This window comes from Tamandua tetradactyla, chromosome 3 (genome assembly GCF_023851605.1).
Source record: "Tamandua tetradactyla isolate mTamTet1 chromosome 3, mTamTet1.pri, whole genome shotgun sequence".
In the NCBI taxonomy this organism is placed as follows: Eukaryota; Metazoa; Chordata; class Mammalia; order Pilosa; family Myrmecophagidae; genus Tamandua; species Tamandua tetradactyla.
The window spans coordinates 56766967-56781235 of NC_135329.1; the positions used below are offsets into that span (position 1 = coordinate 56766967).

The 14269-nt window shown below is 48.1% G+C and overlaps 1 protein-coding gene across 7 annotated transcripts in view; it reads left to right on the forward strand.

The window, feature by feature from the left end:
- Nucleotides 1-14269, forward strand: part of HPCAL1 (hippocalcin like 1) — a 135743-nt gene that overhangs the window by 74378 nt on the left and 47096 nt on the right. For 2 of the 7 annotated variants that reach the window (XM_077153170.1, XM_077153173.1), the window contains exon 1: nucleotides 6754-7282. The exons of 3 other annotated variants lie outside the window; for them this stretch is intronic. The gene's annotated coding sequence lies outside the window, so the exon portion shown is untranslated. Of the gene's footprint in view, nucleotides 1-6753; nucleotides 7283-14269 lie in introns of those variants that run through there. 2 more of the 7 variants (XM_077153172.1, XM_077153169.1) reach the window with 2 other exon arrangements.

Sequence of the window (14269 nt, forward strand, 5' to 3'; positions counted from 1 at the left end):
GGCCGAGAGATCCAGAGCCGTGTTACACTTCCATTTGCCCCCTCCGTTGTGCTGAACACTTAACTGCCTTAATTTGACTGCACTTACAGGCTAAGAAATGAGAATGAGGTCAACCGAAAGCCAGGTCGTTTGTTAGTAGGACATTTTTGTTTGTCATCATTTTAATAAGTATTTACATATGCATGTTCCTGCGGGCCTCCGGATTTCCTTTTGGTCCAGTTCCATTGAGCAGTCATTATTAAGTGCCTGCCACCTGCAAATGCTAGGAGGGAGTCCACGAGGAACTAGATGCTGTTCCTGCCTCCCAAGGGCTTTCTTGGTGGAAGGAGATGCTCACTTAGGGTGTGCTTTGGTAAAGGTTCCAGTGGTGGCCTGGGCTATAAGTGGGAGAACTGGGGAGAGGCCTCCGGCAGGCCTTCTCCGAGAGGGTAGCAGTTCACAGATGGGGGTCAATTGGAAACTGTCACCAGTTCCTTTTGAATCAAATAATACAGAATATGCGGTGTTAGGATCTGCTAGGGAAAGCTGAGAGCAAGTTAAAAGGAAGCACAAATTCAACCAGATCAGAGTTAGTTCTACCGTGAGAAGTTCACCTTATTATGATACTTAAAAAGGAAAAGGTTCTGGCCTCATTAGGCCACCCCCGGTGTGTCCTTGAAATCTTTTACTCCTGAAAATGTGCTTCTTTACATTTTGGAAAAAACAACGCTCTCCTTCTATATATAGCCCCTTATCTCAGTTGCAGTGCTTACCTGGTCCACTTATCGTCCAGAAATGTACTGGGTTAGGCCCCAGGGGTGGTGGGGATTTGAGAGCTTGTCCTTGGCATTCTGTTCAAGTGGCCCCTAAACTGGTATCTTTCATAGAGCCCCACTGGAGAGATCTAAATAAATCCAGAAACCCCTTTTCTTCTTTTTGTTCTGAATGTCTCCTTCCCCTTAGTACTGACACCTTCCCATGCAAACAGATGCCTCTGGTTTTATCATAGTCTAGAGGCACTCCAGTCAGAATCGGGGGGTGAGGCAGCTGGATGGGTGCTGGAGAGGTGGCGCGAGTGCATGCCTGGAACTTGGGGCCAGGGAGACCGTGCGGTGAGCATTTCCAACCTGGCTTGACCTCTGGCCTGCTTTCTGAATTTGTGCAAATCTTCTCCATCCCTATCTGTAAAAACCCTAAGTCCCACTGTTCTGAACCGGGCCGATCCTCTGGGGAATACTAGCTAGAGGTCGACAGGAAGAGGACCCAAGTTGCAGAGAAGGTATTGGATTTAGGGTGAGTTTAATTAATTCTGTCTCTACCCCAGATCAGCTTCCAGGACCAAGAAATAGAGCAGTGACTGCACTGCTATGGGATGTCAGACACTTAGGTCAGGCTCTGGAGGGTGAGGCCATTACACCGGCCTTTTGTGGGGGACAGGGTACCCCAGAATACCTCTTCAGCTGTTGAAAGTCCCAAGGATCCACTCCTCTGCTGCAAGGCACCCTGTACCTGGGAGGCTGGAGGGACTCGCAGGCAGGGGTCTTTGTCCCCTTGAGCCTCAGTTTGCTTGTCTGTAAGATGCAGGGGTCCATCTGAGGTCATCACAGATTTGGGCCTGTCCGGGGCTTACTCTGGGCCAGCCCAAGTCTGCCCGCTTTGCTTTGGGGCTGCAGAGCTCGGCTTCTAAGGGCTCTCCAGGTGGACAAATTCAACCAGAATAGAATTAATTATACTATGAGAAGTTCAACGTATCATACTTAAAAAGGAAAAGGTTCTGGCGTCATTAGGTGGCAAGAAAGGGGGGTGCATGGGGAGGCCAGCAGACAGGTGAGGGGTGTTCTCAGGGCCCAGGAGCAGCAGAGGCAAGACCACGGAACAAATGAGGGGGCTTTAGGGACTGGTCTGCGGTCTCGTGGCCCCATTACTTGCAGTTGTGGGTATGTAAACTGGGCTGGGGTTTTGGGTTGGAAAGGAGAACCGATGTCTGAATATACATCAGTACGTTGGAAATGTCCATGCTCCTGAAGCCACACAGGCAGGTCCAGATGACGTCCACCTCTCCCCCTCGGCCTCAATCCATGTTACATTTTTCCTCTGAGAAGAGCTTTACGTAGCATTCCATGGGCCTCTGTGTCATCCGAATGCAGAGTTGACCCCAGGTTTCAGGGTCCCAGGGAGTTCGCTTGGGTCCCGGGCAGGGAGTGACAACAAGGCAAAAGGGACAAAAGAAGGTGGTCTCCAGGCTGCATTGCCCCACCTGGGGTGGACATCCTGATGCACCAGCCCCCCTTCTGCCCTCAGCCGCAGCCCGAGGTTTTGGGGGAGAAGTGTCGGGGGTGAGAGTGGACAATTTGGAGATACAGGTCCTTTCTCCCCTCGGCCGGCCAGCGGTGCCCTTTGCTTTCTCAGGCAGCCTTCTGGGCCATTTCATGACCAGTTCCTGTGTTACCCTCAAGGTTTCTCTGTTGTCTCCTGGAGAAGACTAGATAAACAGGCGTGGCCCTGCCAGGGCAAGTCCCCTCGCTGCGCTGATGACTGGCTCCTCACCCCCTCCTCGGAAGACAGTGGGAAGGTGCAGGGGCACGGGGGTGGCCTGACCTTCCCTGTGAGGCTCCTTTGCTGGTTCTGTGGCTTCATTGTAGGTTCTGCTTCTGTGACTGTTCAGGAAACCATTGTGTGGGAAACAAGACTTGGGTCAAGAGGTCCAGCCACCTCCGTGGGCTGGTGATTGGGTCTGTCAATGTTCTTGATGCTACTTTCATTCTTAGAAGGCTCTTTGGCATCCTGTGTTTTCTCTGCCCTGATTGTGTGTGTGTGTTTTGAAATGCGTTTCCTTTATCATTTGTAATGTAATTTTATTGAGATACATTCACGCAGCGTAGAAACCACCAAAGTATGCCCTCACTGGCTCATGGTATCATCACACAGTTGTGAACACTGCACCATGATCAAGTTTAGAAACATTTTCATTACTCCAGAAAAGAAATAAAAAGAAAACCCTAATTCTCCCGTGCCCCTTATTCCCCGCTATTATTGATCCATAGTATTGGTGTGATACATTTGCTACTGTTGATGAAAGAATATTAAAATAATACTGTTAACTGGAGCCCATCACTTGCAATAGGGGCATGTTTCCCTATACACCCCCATCATTGACTGGCTGCGATAGTGTCGTACATCTGTCCTAGTTCATGAAAGAGCTTTTTTATAGTAGTACAGATAATGACAGTCATCCTCTAATACAGGATTCACTGTGCTACACGTTCCCATGTTTTAACCTCCAGTTTTCCTTCTGGCGACTTACATGACTCTAAACTTCCCCTTTGCACCCACACGCCATTCAGCCCTGTTGGTTGTTCTCACAGTGAGGTGCTGCTGTCACCTCCGTCCGTTTCACAGTGTTTAAGTTCATTACGTAAACTCGCAGTCATCAGATACAGAATATAGGTGACCAGGATATAGATGAGGCTAGAAAGTGAGGAGCAGTTGCTTAATATGTGCAGATCAAGTTGAACCTAAACATCTGCCCCAGTTGTTTCTGAAGGTGAAGGAATACACCGTGATGGTTGACTTTTTGTCTTATATAAAAGCGTCAGGGTTGTATCTGCTAAAAAGTTGGATATAAAGTGAGTATATTCCAGCCTGGATTTCTTTCACTTTTGCTCTGATTCTAGTTTTGTTTTATCTCTGCTTCTGATCCTTCTTTTCACCGGGACTAAAGATCGGAAAAGTTGTATTTCTGTGGCCTGAGCCAGGGAAAGGCGATTGTGTGGTGCTTGAGGTTGCAACGGGGAAAGGTGGGAGGAAGCCGTCTCCGGGAGAGGTGCTTCATCAAGGCACAGTTTGATTGATCATGAGCCTTTTGAGCAGCCAGCCTGCACCTTCAATCAATTATTAAAGCACCTACTCTGCCCCAGATGGTGTGTCTGATGCAGAGGCTGTGAGGACAGGGAGCGTGTTAGGTGTGAAAGGAGCAGGCTGTCCCAGCTCGCTGCCCCATAAACTGGGTCTGATTCTAGAGCAGGGGGTCAGCTTCCAAGCCCCAGGGCTACTGCCTTCCCCTCGTGACCTCTGGGAGACCCCTGGAGCCCCCCATAGCCCCTCATCCCTTCATTTCCCTGCGGGACTGAGCAGGTCAGCGCTGGCCCCAGAGGCTGCTTCCTCCCCTTGCCCACCAGCTAGGTCTTGAGCAGGTCACTCCCTAAAGCTCAGAGCAGGGCACCATGAGCTGGATGCTGGGCAGGGACTGAGGACAGCAGGCCAGAGAGGGGCAGAGGCGGGGAGGGGTCTGGGGCTTTGGGGCTGAGTTTGGGATTGGTGGTTGTTGTAGATCGGATGAGAGTAGGGAGAAGATGTCCCCCGGAGGGAGAGTGCCTGTGGGCAGGCACACCAGTGTGAGCGTGGTGCAAAGAACAGGGGACCTTGTGGGGGGGACAAGGAAACTGAGGCCTGGAGTGGAGGGGGCTGCCCAGGACGGGGTGGGGCGGGGCCTCCCAGCCTTTTCACAATGCTAGGCTGCTTCCCAGTGAATAAGACGTCAGCTGGGTTGAGGGGCCTCAGGTTGTCACCATTATCATCTGACTTGATAATAGAAAAATTAAAATTTAAAGTGATCCAAAGTGACAAGTGACAGAAATCTTCCTCGAAACCGGAGATGGGGTTTTGGCACCAATCTCGATATGGATGACATCATTCACAAAAATCTCCTAGAGTTGTCTTTTGGATTTTGCTTTGTTGTTTAATGTTTCAGATTTCTAAACCGAGGACACATTCCCCTAGAGTTGTCTTTTGGGTGGTTTTTTGTTTTTGTTTTTATGTTTCAGATTTCCAAACCAAGGACAAAAGGTTCCTTTATTCCCAGGGTGGAGGGAAGCATGTTTCAGTTTTCATCATCCCGTGTTCTGGGCTCAGGAGTCAGAGCCACACAGCCACAGCGAGCCTTGGCCAAAAGGCACAGGCTTTGTTTCTGGGAGGGGTGTCTGCTGTGCTGGGACAGGCTTCTTCTCCTGCTGGGGACCAGAGCTGGACAGCCCAGGACGCTGAGGACCCCCTTTAGGCTGACACCCCCTAACCAGCCTGGAGAAGGTTCCCAAGCTACCAGAGTTACCATGCCATCATGCAAAGGAGAACATACCCAGGCTTGGGTCCTTTCTGCTTTGTACATGAGGTGAATCTTTACCTGGAGGGCCTTTGGGAACTTTCAGTGCAGAATTTCTCCTTTCCCCAGCTTACACACCTGATCTGGGCTCAGACTGGAGTGGACTTTATAATTCAGTTTAGTATCAAGGTCTGGTTTTCCCCCTTAGACCTCTAGGAAAATCCAGCCTGGACAAGTCTTTAAAGTCCCCATGTCTCATGGCAGGCTATCCCATGAACTCAGGACAATGACACTGGATTAGCCAGCCTTCCCCGGTTCCCCATGGGAGTTGCTGCAGCTTCCGTCTGCCCGGCTGGTCTCTAAATACTGCACCACCCCTTCCTTCCTTCCTTCGCGTTGTCCTAGATCTACCCCCTTTGGAGTTGCTGGGCCATGTGCTCAAGGTCAGTGGGGCAGCACGCCAGAGCCCGGGGGAAAAGGGACTGCATAAGACACTTATTTTAATTATAAGAGTTATGTAACCATATTTCAGAAAGTTTGCAAAATATGGGGCAAAAAAATAAAATCACTGGTAATCTCCTAACACAGTCACTCTCCCCTTTGGGCATCCTTTTATTTTTTGTTTGTGGGTTTTCATTTTAACATTGGTACATACAGTACCGGCTTGAATGTCCCACCTTGGCAGGTTATCTTGCTACAGGCTTTAAGGAGTGGATGGAGAGGCTATTTCTCTACAAAGAGGTACAGTGTGCATGGGATGCAAAGAAATGTACAACCCCATCCCACCTTCAGGTTGCTGACAGTCCAGAAGGGAGGTGCCATTTGGACCAATTGAGCAAGAAGGTATTGTGCTGGTTCTTTGGAGCACACAGCTGGGCACTCAGCTGGGTACTGGGCAAGACGTGAGATTGGACAAGACGCTGCTCTCTAGGAACTCACTAGGGAGAAAGACACCCATGCTTTTAATTTGCATATAACTAACAAACATTGCCACAATTGTTCAAATAGGGGTGGGAGACATGACTTCTAACTCTATGGATCTGAGAAGGCTACTGGGAAAGTCTCTTTGGAAAGGGCTTAGGAATTGAACTAGGTTTAGGTATGGGAGGATTTCTAAGCAGAGAGAGGAAGTGGGTAGACCTTTCGGCCCCAATGGCATAGAAGTATGTCTGGATCTCTTCCTTCCTGGCAGATCACAGTCTATAACTATATTGTTTATTTTTGTGTTATTAGTTGATGTTTGTCTCCTCCATCACAGTAGAAGCTCCTCAGGGGCAGGGGCTTTGTAGCCAAATGGCACTTCCCATGCCCAGGAAGTTCCTGACACAAAGTAGATGCTTTAAAACATTGAATGGATGGAAGGGAGGGGCAGGGTGGCTGTGTCATGGAAGAATTTCTTGGGCTGGCTGCTAAAGGGTGGTCTTTGAGCCTAGAGGGAAATCTGGGTCTCTTCCTTAGTTATCTGTCTTTAGGGAAGAAAAATTTGAAAATGCTTCTAAAAGTAGAAGGGGGGGTGGAGAAAAATTCCTATCCATAATCCCCCCTACTAGATGCAGCGCTTTGGCGTATGTCCTACCTGAGGTTTCTTTAGGCGCAGATGTGTATTCTGATAGATATAATTTCATAAATGAGATCAAGCTGCTGTTTTAAAACCTACTTTTTTTTTCATAAAACATTGTTCTTCTCACGAATTCGCCAGGCGGAACATATTGACAAAGGGGCATCTCCTGCCTGGGACACAGTCCTGGGGTGGGCCTGGGCCGGGGATCTCAGTGGCTTCTCTCAGGGGCAGTTGTACAGCCCCCGGGTGATGTCTGTGTTATTGGAACCTTCCAGGTGAAGAAGGAAATCTCAAAGCACAGAAGGAATGTGTGCAACCACCACTCTTATTTCCTGTTGTCGAGGAAACTCTAGACAAAGCAAGTAGACAAGAATCTGAAGTAAGAATACATATTGCAACCACTGTATCATTTTTTTTTTTTTGTAGCATGGCATGTTGCAATGAGCATGAATTCTGGAGTCAGAATTGTCCTGAGTTTCAGCCCTAGAAGCTGTGTGACCTTGGACAAGTTACATAATCCCCGGGCTTTAGTTCCCTTGTGTGTCTGCTGGGGACAGTACCCACCTGCTCGGGTTGAAGGAGTGAATGGAATCAGATAACACCTGTAAGGCAGGGCCTTATGCATTGGAGGTTCCCGGTACCAGGTGAGCTCGCAACCAACATCTGCTCCTTTTCTGCTTTTCTTTTGTATCTAAAAGGGGAAAATGAAAGAATCAATAGAAAGGCTATTAGAATTAATAGAATAATTCAGGAAAGTAGTTGGAGAGGCTTGCCCACTGCTGCCACTTTGCTCAGAACGTGCTGCCCCTCGGATATCTTGTCCCACTTTGGGCATGCTTCTCTCTGTGTTTCTTTTACGTGCTGTTCATCTACATAGAATTCTCTTCCACTCTGCCTGGAGAGCTCCGGGGCCACCTCCAAGGAAGGCCCACTGTAAGTGCTTCTCTCCTGGAAGCTCCCTCCTTCCTGTTTGCTGCCATCATACTTTCCACCTGCCTTTGCCTTGTCCAGATCACCAACTCCTGAGGGCAGAAACAGGAGCAGTGCCTGGTTTCCTTCCTGCCCGCTTGCCTCTCTCCCTTCCTTCCACTCAACAGCTGATAACCTTAGCAACCCCCAGGTGCCAAGTATTGGGTTTGGTATCAAGATAACAAAAATAATGACTGGGATGTGTGCTGTTCTGTGGAACTGCCCAGGAGGGTGGAAAGTAAAGACGGAAACCTAGAGGAACAGCTGCCGTCATCCCGGGAGCATCTAGTTGCTGAGCGAGCAGGGAAGGCATCTCAGAGGAGAGGGCGTTGGAGCCCTGTGCGAGGAAGGGAGGGCTGGACCAGAGAGGGGCCAGGTGCGTGGGCCAGGTGAGGCTCTGAACTTCTGGCCAGGTGCATGAATCGGACGAGCTGATTTCCAGGGCTCACCCCTCCCTTAGCTCTGGTTTTGGAATCTGAGATGACATTGCCCCTTTAAGGGTAAATTGTTAGGATTTAGGGCTCTCAGTGTGATCTAAGACATTTGTGGGATCCAGAGGATGCACCCAGCTGCTCTGAATTCTCTCACATTTCCAAATACCATACTTTGCCCAAGACAAAGTGGAGAAAGGTGTAGTTCCATGGTTTGTTTTTGTCTTTTTTTTTTTTTTCCCCACATGGGCAGGCACCGGGAATCGAACCTGGGTCCTCTGGCATGGCAGGCAAGCATTCTTGCCTGCTGAGCCACCGTGGCCCACCCTGTTTTGTTTTTTTAAAGACGGCTTTGAAGGGAAGTGTGGGGCTCATTTTCATGAACAGTTAACATTTGCAAGGCATGTAGGAGCCAGAGAGAAATTTGGTTGCGACTCTGTTTTATCTGCACGTGCTTAAGTTTTTTTTTTTTAATGGGAGGGTGGTACAATTAGATACATTAAAGGCTCCTTGTAGAAAATGTGAAAATTCAGAAAAGAAAAGAGCAAATAAAATCGGTAATCCTGGAACTCAGAGATAATCACAATCTGACATCTGGGTCGTTTTTCTCGTCAGAATTAATTTACTGATGGGTGAAGAGACAGAGTGCATGTTGAAATTGACTTTATACTATATATACACTGCAGGTCCCACCCTTTCCATTTAATATTATATCATTCTGTTCTCCTGGGTTATTAAAAATTATTTATAAGCATAGCTTTTAAGGTCAAGTCATAGAAATGTGGGGGCTTGGACATGACTCATTTTACGAACGGTGATTTCTTGGGCCCCCTTCATTCGCCAGGAAGGTCAGACCTGGGCTGGGAATTGGGACAAGAGCTAATCTCGTGCTGTCCTCACCCTACCATGCTGACTCCCTCACAACTCCATCCTTGGGCCCCATGACCATCCACAGGGTGAGTGAAGGATTCGGAAGGCTAGATTTGCAGTCCAGCACCACCGTTGCAAAACAAACAAAAACTGTGCCCCCATCATTCTGTTTGCAAAATATCCTGGACTGCTGCTTTGCAGAAATACTGTGAAGGTGTTGCAGGTGGGAAGGTATTTGTAACCCCCTTTCGGTAGCAGCGGGAACTGGGAGGCAGGTCTGAAGCTCTTAAGGGTTGCTAAGTTTGAGGCCACACAAAGACGACATCCTTTACTTGGCATGCTAGGCTGTCACAGAGCTGTAGACCCAGCACTTCAAATTCAGCAGAGGCAGGGCTGACCCTTTTGCGCTTTTTTTGGGGGGGGTTGGGGGGGTTGGGGGACTAATGGAGAACCTACATGACACCGGCTGCATATACCCTAAAGGCCTTGGATGTGGGGTGCTGGTCAGCACGGGACAGCTCTTAACATATATCATATGGCTTCGTCCCAACCACTTCAGCGTTTTCGTCCATCACTTTATAAGCTGTGGCATGTTTACCAACTTGGCTGCGGATCCAAAGCCGGAGGGCTATTAAAATTTCAAAAGCTCTGGTAGTTGAAAGGATTAGCTGAAAAGAAGATGTAATTTAACAGGGTCAGAGGTAGACCTTGCCCTTTGGCGTGAATGCATATTCATTCATTCATGAGAGTGCAGTTATGATAATAGTTCGAGTTAAAAAAATAATAAAAATGGAAACATTTGGGAGGCCTGAGCACAAACTCATCACCCCCTGGCTCTGGTTTCAGCTCTGCAGCACTAGTGAGTCCAGACCCCAGGCTTCTGGCAGAGCTTTTCCAGGGAGTCCGAGGCATCCCCCCCCGCCCAATAGAGGGATCGCTGCTCCCCCACCAGGAGACACAGACAGGAGTCGCCATGACCACAAAACGGCTCTGTAGTTATAATTGCATGCGTGCCCCCGGCACTGAAGAGGTGTGCAGAGTACAGGTTGTGCAACTGCTGGCCGGCTCTTCCCTTTCCTGCAACAAATTTGCAATTAAAAAGCACAACAACGAAACAAAACCCAAGCTCTTGGTCAGGAAGGGCATGCAGTTTCCTTGGTCTGGAGACCCCAGGCTCCTACGTGCTGGGGCATAGAAAGACAGTGCATGGGTGGGTCCGTGGAAAAACCATGAGTGTGCCCCATGGGCCAGCCGGCTGATGTGGTGGGTGTAACCGAGCCGGGGCAGAACCTGGAGAGTATTTACACAGAGGCTGTGCTCTGTGCAGGGGCGGATCGGATTTTTGAGTTTGTTTTTTAATTGACCAGCCTCTGGAGGTTTGCCAACCGGCCTGTGAGGACGGAACAAGCCTGCGGGGGCACGGAGGGCCTCCCTGGCAGTGTTTTGCACAGGAGCTGGGGGGTGCTGACTGCAGCAGTCCCCCGACCTCCATGGCATTTCAGCCAAGGGCCCTACTTCCCTCGAGGCTGAGCTGCCCCTGTCTAGTGTGTGGGAGCTGCTTGGGAAGTCTATCCCCCCACCCCAGGCAGAAGTGCTTCCTATCCACTACCTCTCCCCACATCACTCTTTCTCTCTCTCTATGGCTAGCTCTCATTTTCCTATCCTTCAGGTCTCTGTTTAGAGGTCACCTCTTCTGGGAAGCATTCCCTGATGCCTAGATAGAGTAGGCAGCCCTGCCATGGGCTTTTATAGCGAACGATACACTCAACACATATCCCTTTGCCAGGTCACCTCCTGTGAGCTCCTGGAAATCAGGAATTGTTTTTCACCCTTGCTTCCATAACACCCGGTACCTGGTGGGAGACCAGTTAAACAGTTTTTGAATGAATGAAAGAATGCATGCATGGAATTTTAATTTCAACTCAGCAGCCAGCCCACCAACTTGAAGAGAAGGTTCAAACGGAGGAGCATCCTAGCTACCCTGGGTCTCTGCTTTTGGGCAGGACAGAGAAGCCACCAAGTTGTCCTGGGGGGTGAACAGAATCAGGGGTCCCTCGGAGGTCCAGGTAGGAGGCCTGCTGGCGCCCTGAGGTGTCCAGGTGCCCCTGAGTTTAGCACTGCTAGAGATGTAGCAGGTAGTGCCTTAACTGAAGAAAGAAGCTGCCCAAGGGGCTCTTAAAAGATTCTTTAAGGACTTAAGGTTGCACTTTGAACAATGGTGCAGACATTCGTCAGCGGAGCCCTCTCTGGAAAGCCCTGCTCCCATCTCCCTTCCTGCAGTTGACCTCACACAGGTCCCCTAAACTGCTCCAGCCTCGGTTTCCACATGGAGAGGATTGAATGGCCCAGCCGACGTACAAGCTCTTTGTAAGCTGCCGTAGACATGATACAGAGATTCTGCATTCCCCTTGTGGGCTGGCGTTGAGTTTAGACTCTGTGCGTTTGACCCATGGTGCAGGACTAAAGGTGTGTGGGCACAGGTGTCATGAGGCCAAACAGCCGGGATGTTCTGACCCTCCCCTGCCACCAGAGTGCAGCGTTATTAAAGCTCCCTGACAGGACATTCCGAAACTTCTATCTACAATAATGACCTGTTTTGCATGATCTTCAAGAAAATATGGCTTCTACCCCATATGTGGGGTATGACTCCCAGGGGTGTAAATCTCCCTGGCAATGTGAGACAGCACACTCGGAAGGAGCTGGGACCCAGCATCATGGAATTGAGAAATCCTTCTTGACCAAAAAGGTGAAAGAAGAAATGAGACAAAGTAAAGTTTCAGTGGCTGGAGATCTCAAATAGAGTTGAGAGGTTGTCCTGGAAGTTATTCTTATGCATTATATAGTTATCCCTTTTCAGCTTTTGGTGTGTGTTAGAGTGGCTAGAGGGAAGTACCTAAAACTGTTGAACTGTGTTCCAGTAGCCTTGATTCTTGAAGATGATTGCATAACTATAGAGCTCTTACAGTGTGACCGTGTGATTGTGAAAACCTTGCATCTGATGCTCCTTTTGTCCAAGGTATGGACAGGTGAGTAAAGCAAAAGTAAAAAAAAAATAATAGTAGTGGAGGATAAGGGGTTAACAAAAATTAAGTAGATTGAAATATTAGTGGTCAATGAGAGGGAGGGGTAAAGAGTATGGGATGTATGAGTTTTCTTTTTATTTCTTTTTCTGGAGTGATGCAGATGCTCTAAAAATGATCATGGCGATGAATCCATAACTATGTGATGATATTGTGAGCCATTGGCTGTATACTATGGATGAACTGTATGTGTGTGAAGATTTCCCAATAAAAATATATTTAAAAAAGAAATATGCCTTAAAAAAAAGGGAGGGCGGTGTGACAGTGGCTCAGTGGCAGAATTCTCACCTGCCATGATGGAGACCTGGGTTCCATTCCCAGAGCCTGCCCATGCCAAAATAAATAAATAAATAAGAGGCTGAAAGCCTTCTTGACTGAAGGGGGCAGAGAGAAATGAGACAAAGTGTCAGTGGCTGAGAGATTTCAGAGTTGGGAGGTCGTTCTAGAGATTATTCTTATGCATAATATAGATAACCCTTTTTGGTTTACGGTGTATTCGAATAGCTAGAAGGAAATACCTGAAACTGTTGAACTGTAATCCAATAGCTTTGATTCTTAGAGATGAATATAAACTATGTGGCTTTTACAATGTGACCATGTGATTGTGAGAACTTTGTATCTGATGCTCCCTTTATCTGGGGTATGGGCGGATAAGTAAAAAAAATAAGGACAAAATGAATAAATAAATAATGGGTGGGGGGGGATAAGGGGTAAAAAGAAAAATTGTGTAGATTACAATACTCGTGGTCAGTGATGGGGAGGAGGGGTATGGGATGTATGAGTTTTTTTCTTTTTATTTCTTTATCTGGAGTGGTATAGCTGTTCTAAAAATGATCATAGCAATGAATATAGACTGCGTGATGATATTGTGAATCATTGATGGAATACTTTGGGTGGACTGCAGGGTGCATGAGGGTATCTCAGTAAGAATATTCAAAAAGAAATAGAAGTAAAGGGCCACCTGCCAAAGAATACTTGGAGTGCCATGCTTCCTAAAACATGTCAGCTAGGACAGAGGCTGGGGGAAAGCTGCTGGTGCTCTCAGCTTGGCCAGAAGCCAGGTGCCTTGTGTTCTCCCACTTCTTGCGTGGGGCTGGGTGTGAAATGTGTATGGCCGTGGTTGCTGAGTGTGAGCTCCGCAACAAACAAACTTTCTTCCTGTTTTCTGCCTGACCGTGCAACAGGGACTCTAAGCACTTTTCCTGAGCACTTAAAACTCAGTTTCCTAGAGCCCTCTCCTGGTTAAGCGAAGTCTGGGGAGTATGCTCAGCTTTCCTGTGCAAGACCTTCTAGAGCAGTGGCGTGGAGGGCAGGTCTGCATACCTGGGGGATCCTTTTACCCTTTATTGGACAATTTGGAGAATAAATCTGCATACCTCTTGACCTGGAGTCTGGACCTAGTTGATGAGTAAGTACGAGGGAACCAACAGGGGAACGTATTTATCTCAGGATTTCTCAGCCCTGGCACTGCTGGCATTTTGGTCTCTATCATGGGGGGTTGTTGTGTGCATTGTAGGATGTTTAGCAGCATCCTTGGCCAGATGCCAGGAGCACCCCTCAGTCGGAATAACCCAAAATGTCTTTCGATGTTATACAAATGTCCCCAGAGGAACAAAATGGCCCTGTGCTGAGAACCGCTGATTTGTATGTTTGTGTGTGTGTACACGTAGGTGCCTTTTCCTCCATAGCTCTGAATTAGAGAGCGTGATCGGTAGCTGGAAACGGCTTCCTGATCCTTTCCCTTACCCTTAAAAATGTGTTTCCCAATCATAAGCAGGCCATCTGGAAGGACAGGGAAGAGACCCCAGGCTGGAAGGGCCTTTTCTTTCTTTAGTCAAATCAAATAAGCCATTTCTTTTCGCAAGTTGCTGGGGGGAGAGGCTGGAAGTCTGCAGGGGTTATTTGTGAGAAAGACCTCTTAAGGAAGCACAGGGACAGATGAATTCAGTCTCCCTTCTCCTTTCCACCTAGGGTAGCTGCAGAAGGAGAAAGCTGTTAAATTAAGATCCTTCACCTGGCCTGGACTCTCAGTCACTCATAATTCATGCCACGGATTTTTTTTTAATTAAATATTTTTATTGTAAACCACAAACATACAAACATTCGTGACATACAAATATTCCATACATGGTGTGCAATCAGTGGCTCATGGTATCACCACATAGTTGTGTGTTCATCACCATGAGCATTTTTTGGAACATTTGCCTCTCTCCAGCAAGAGAAATAAAAAAGAAAAAACTCATCCCATACCCTTTACCCTTCCCTCTCATTGACCGCTAGT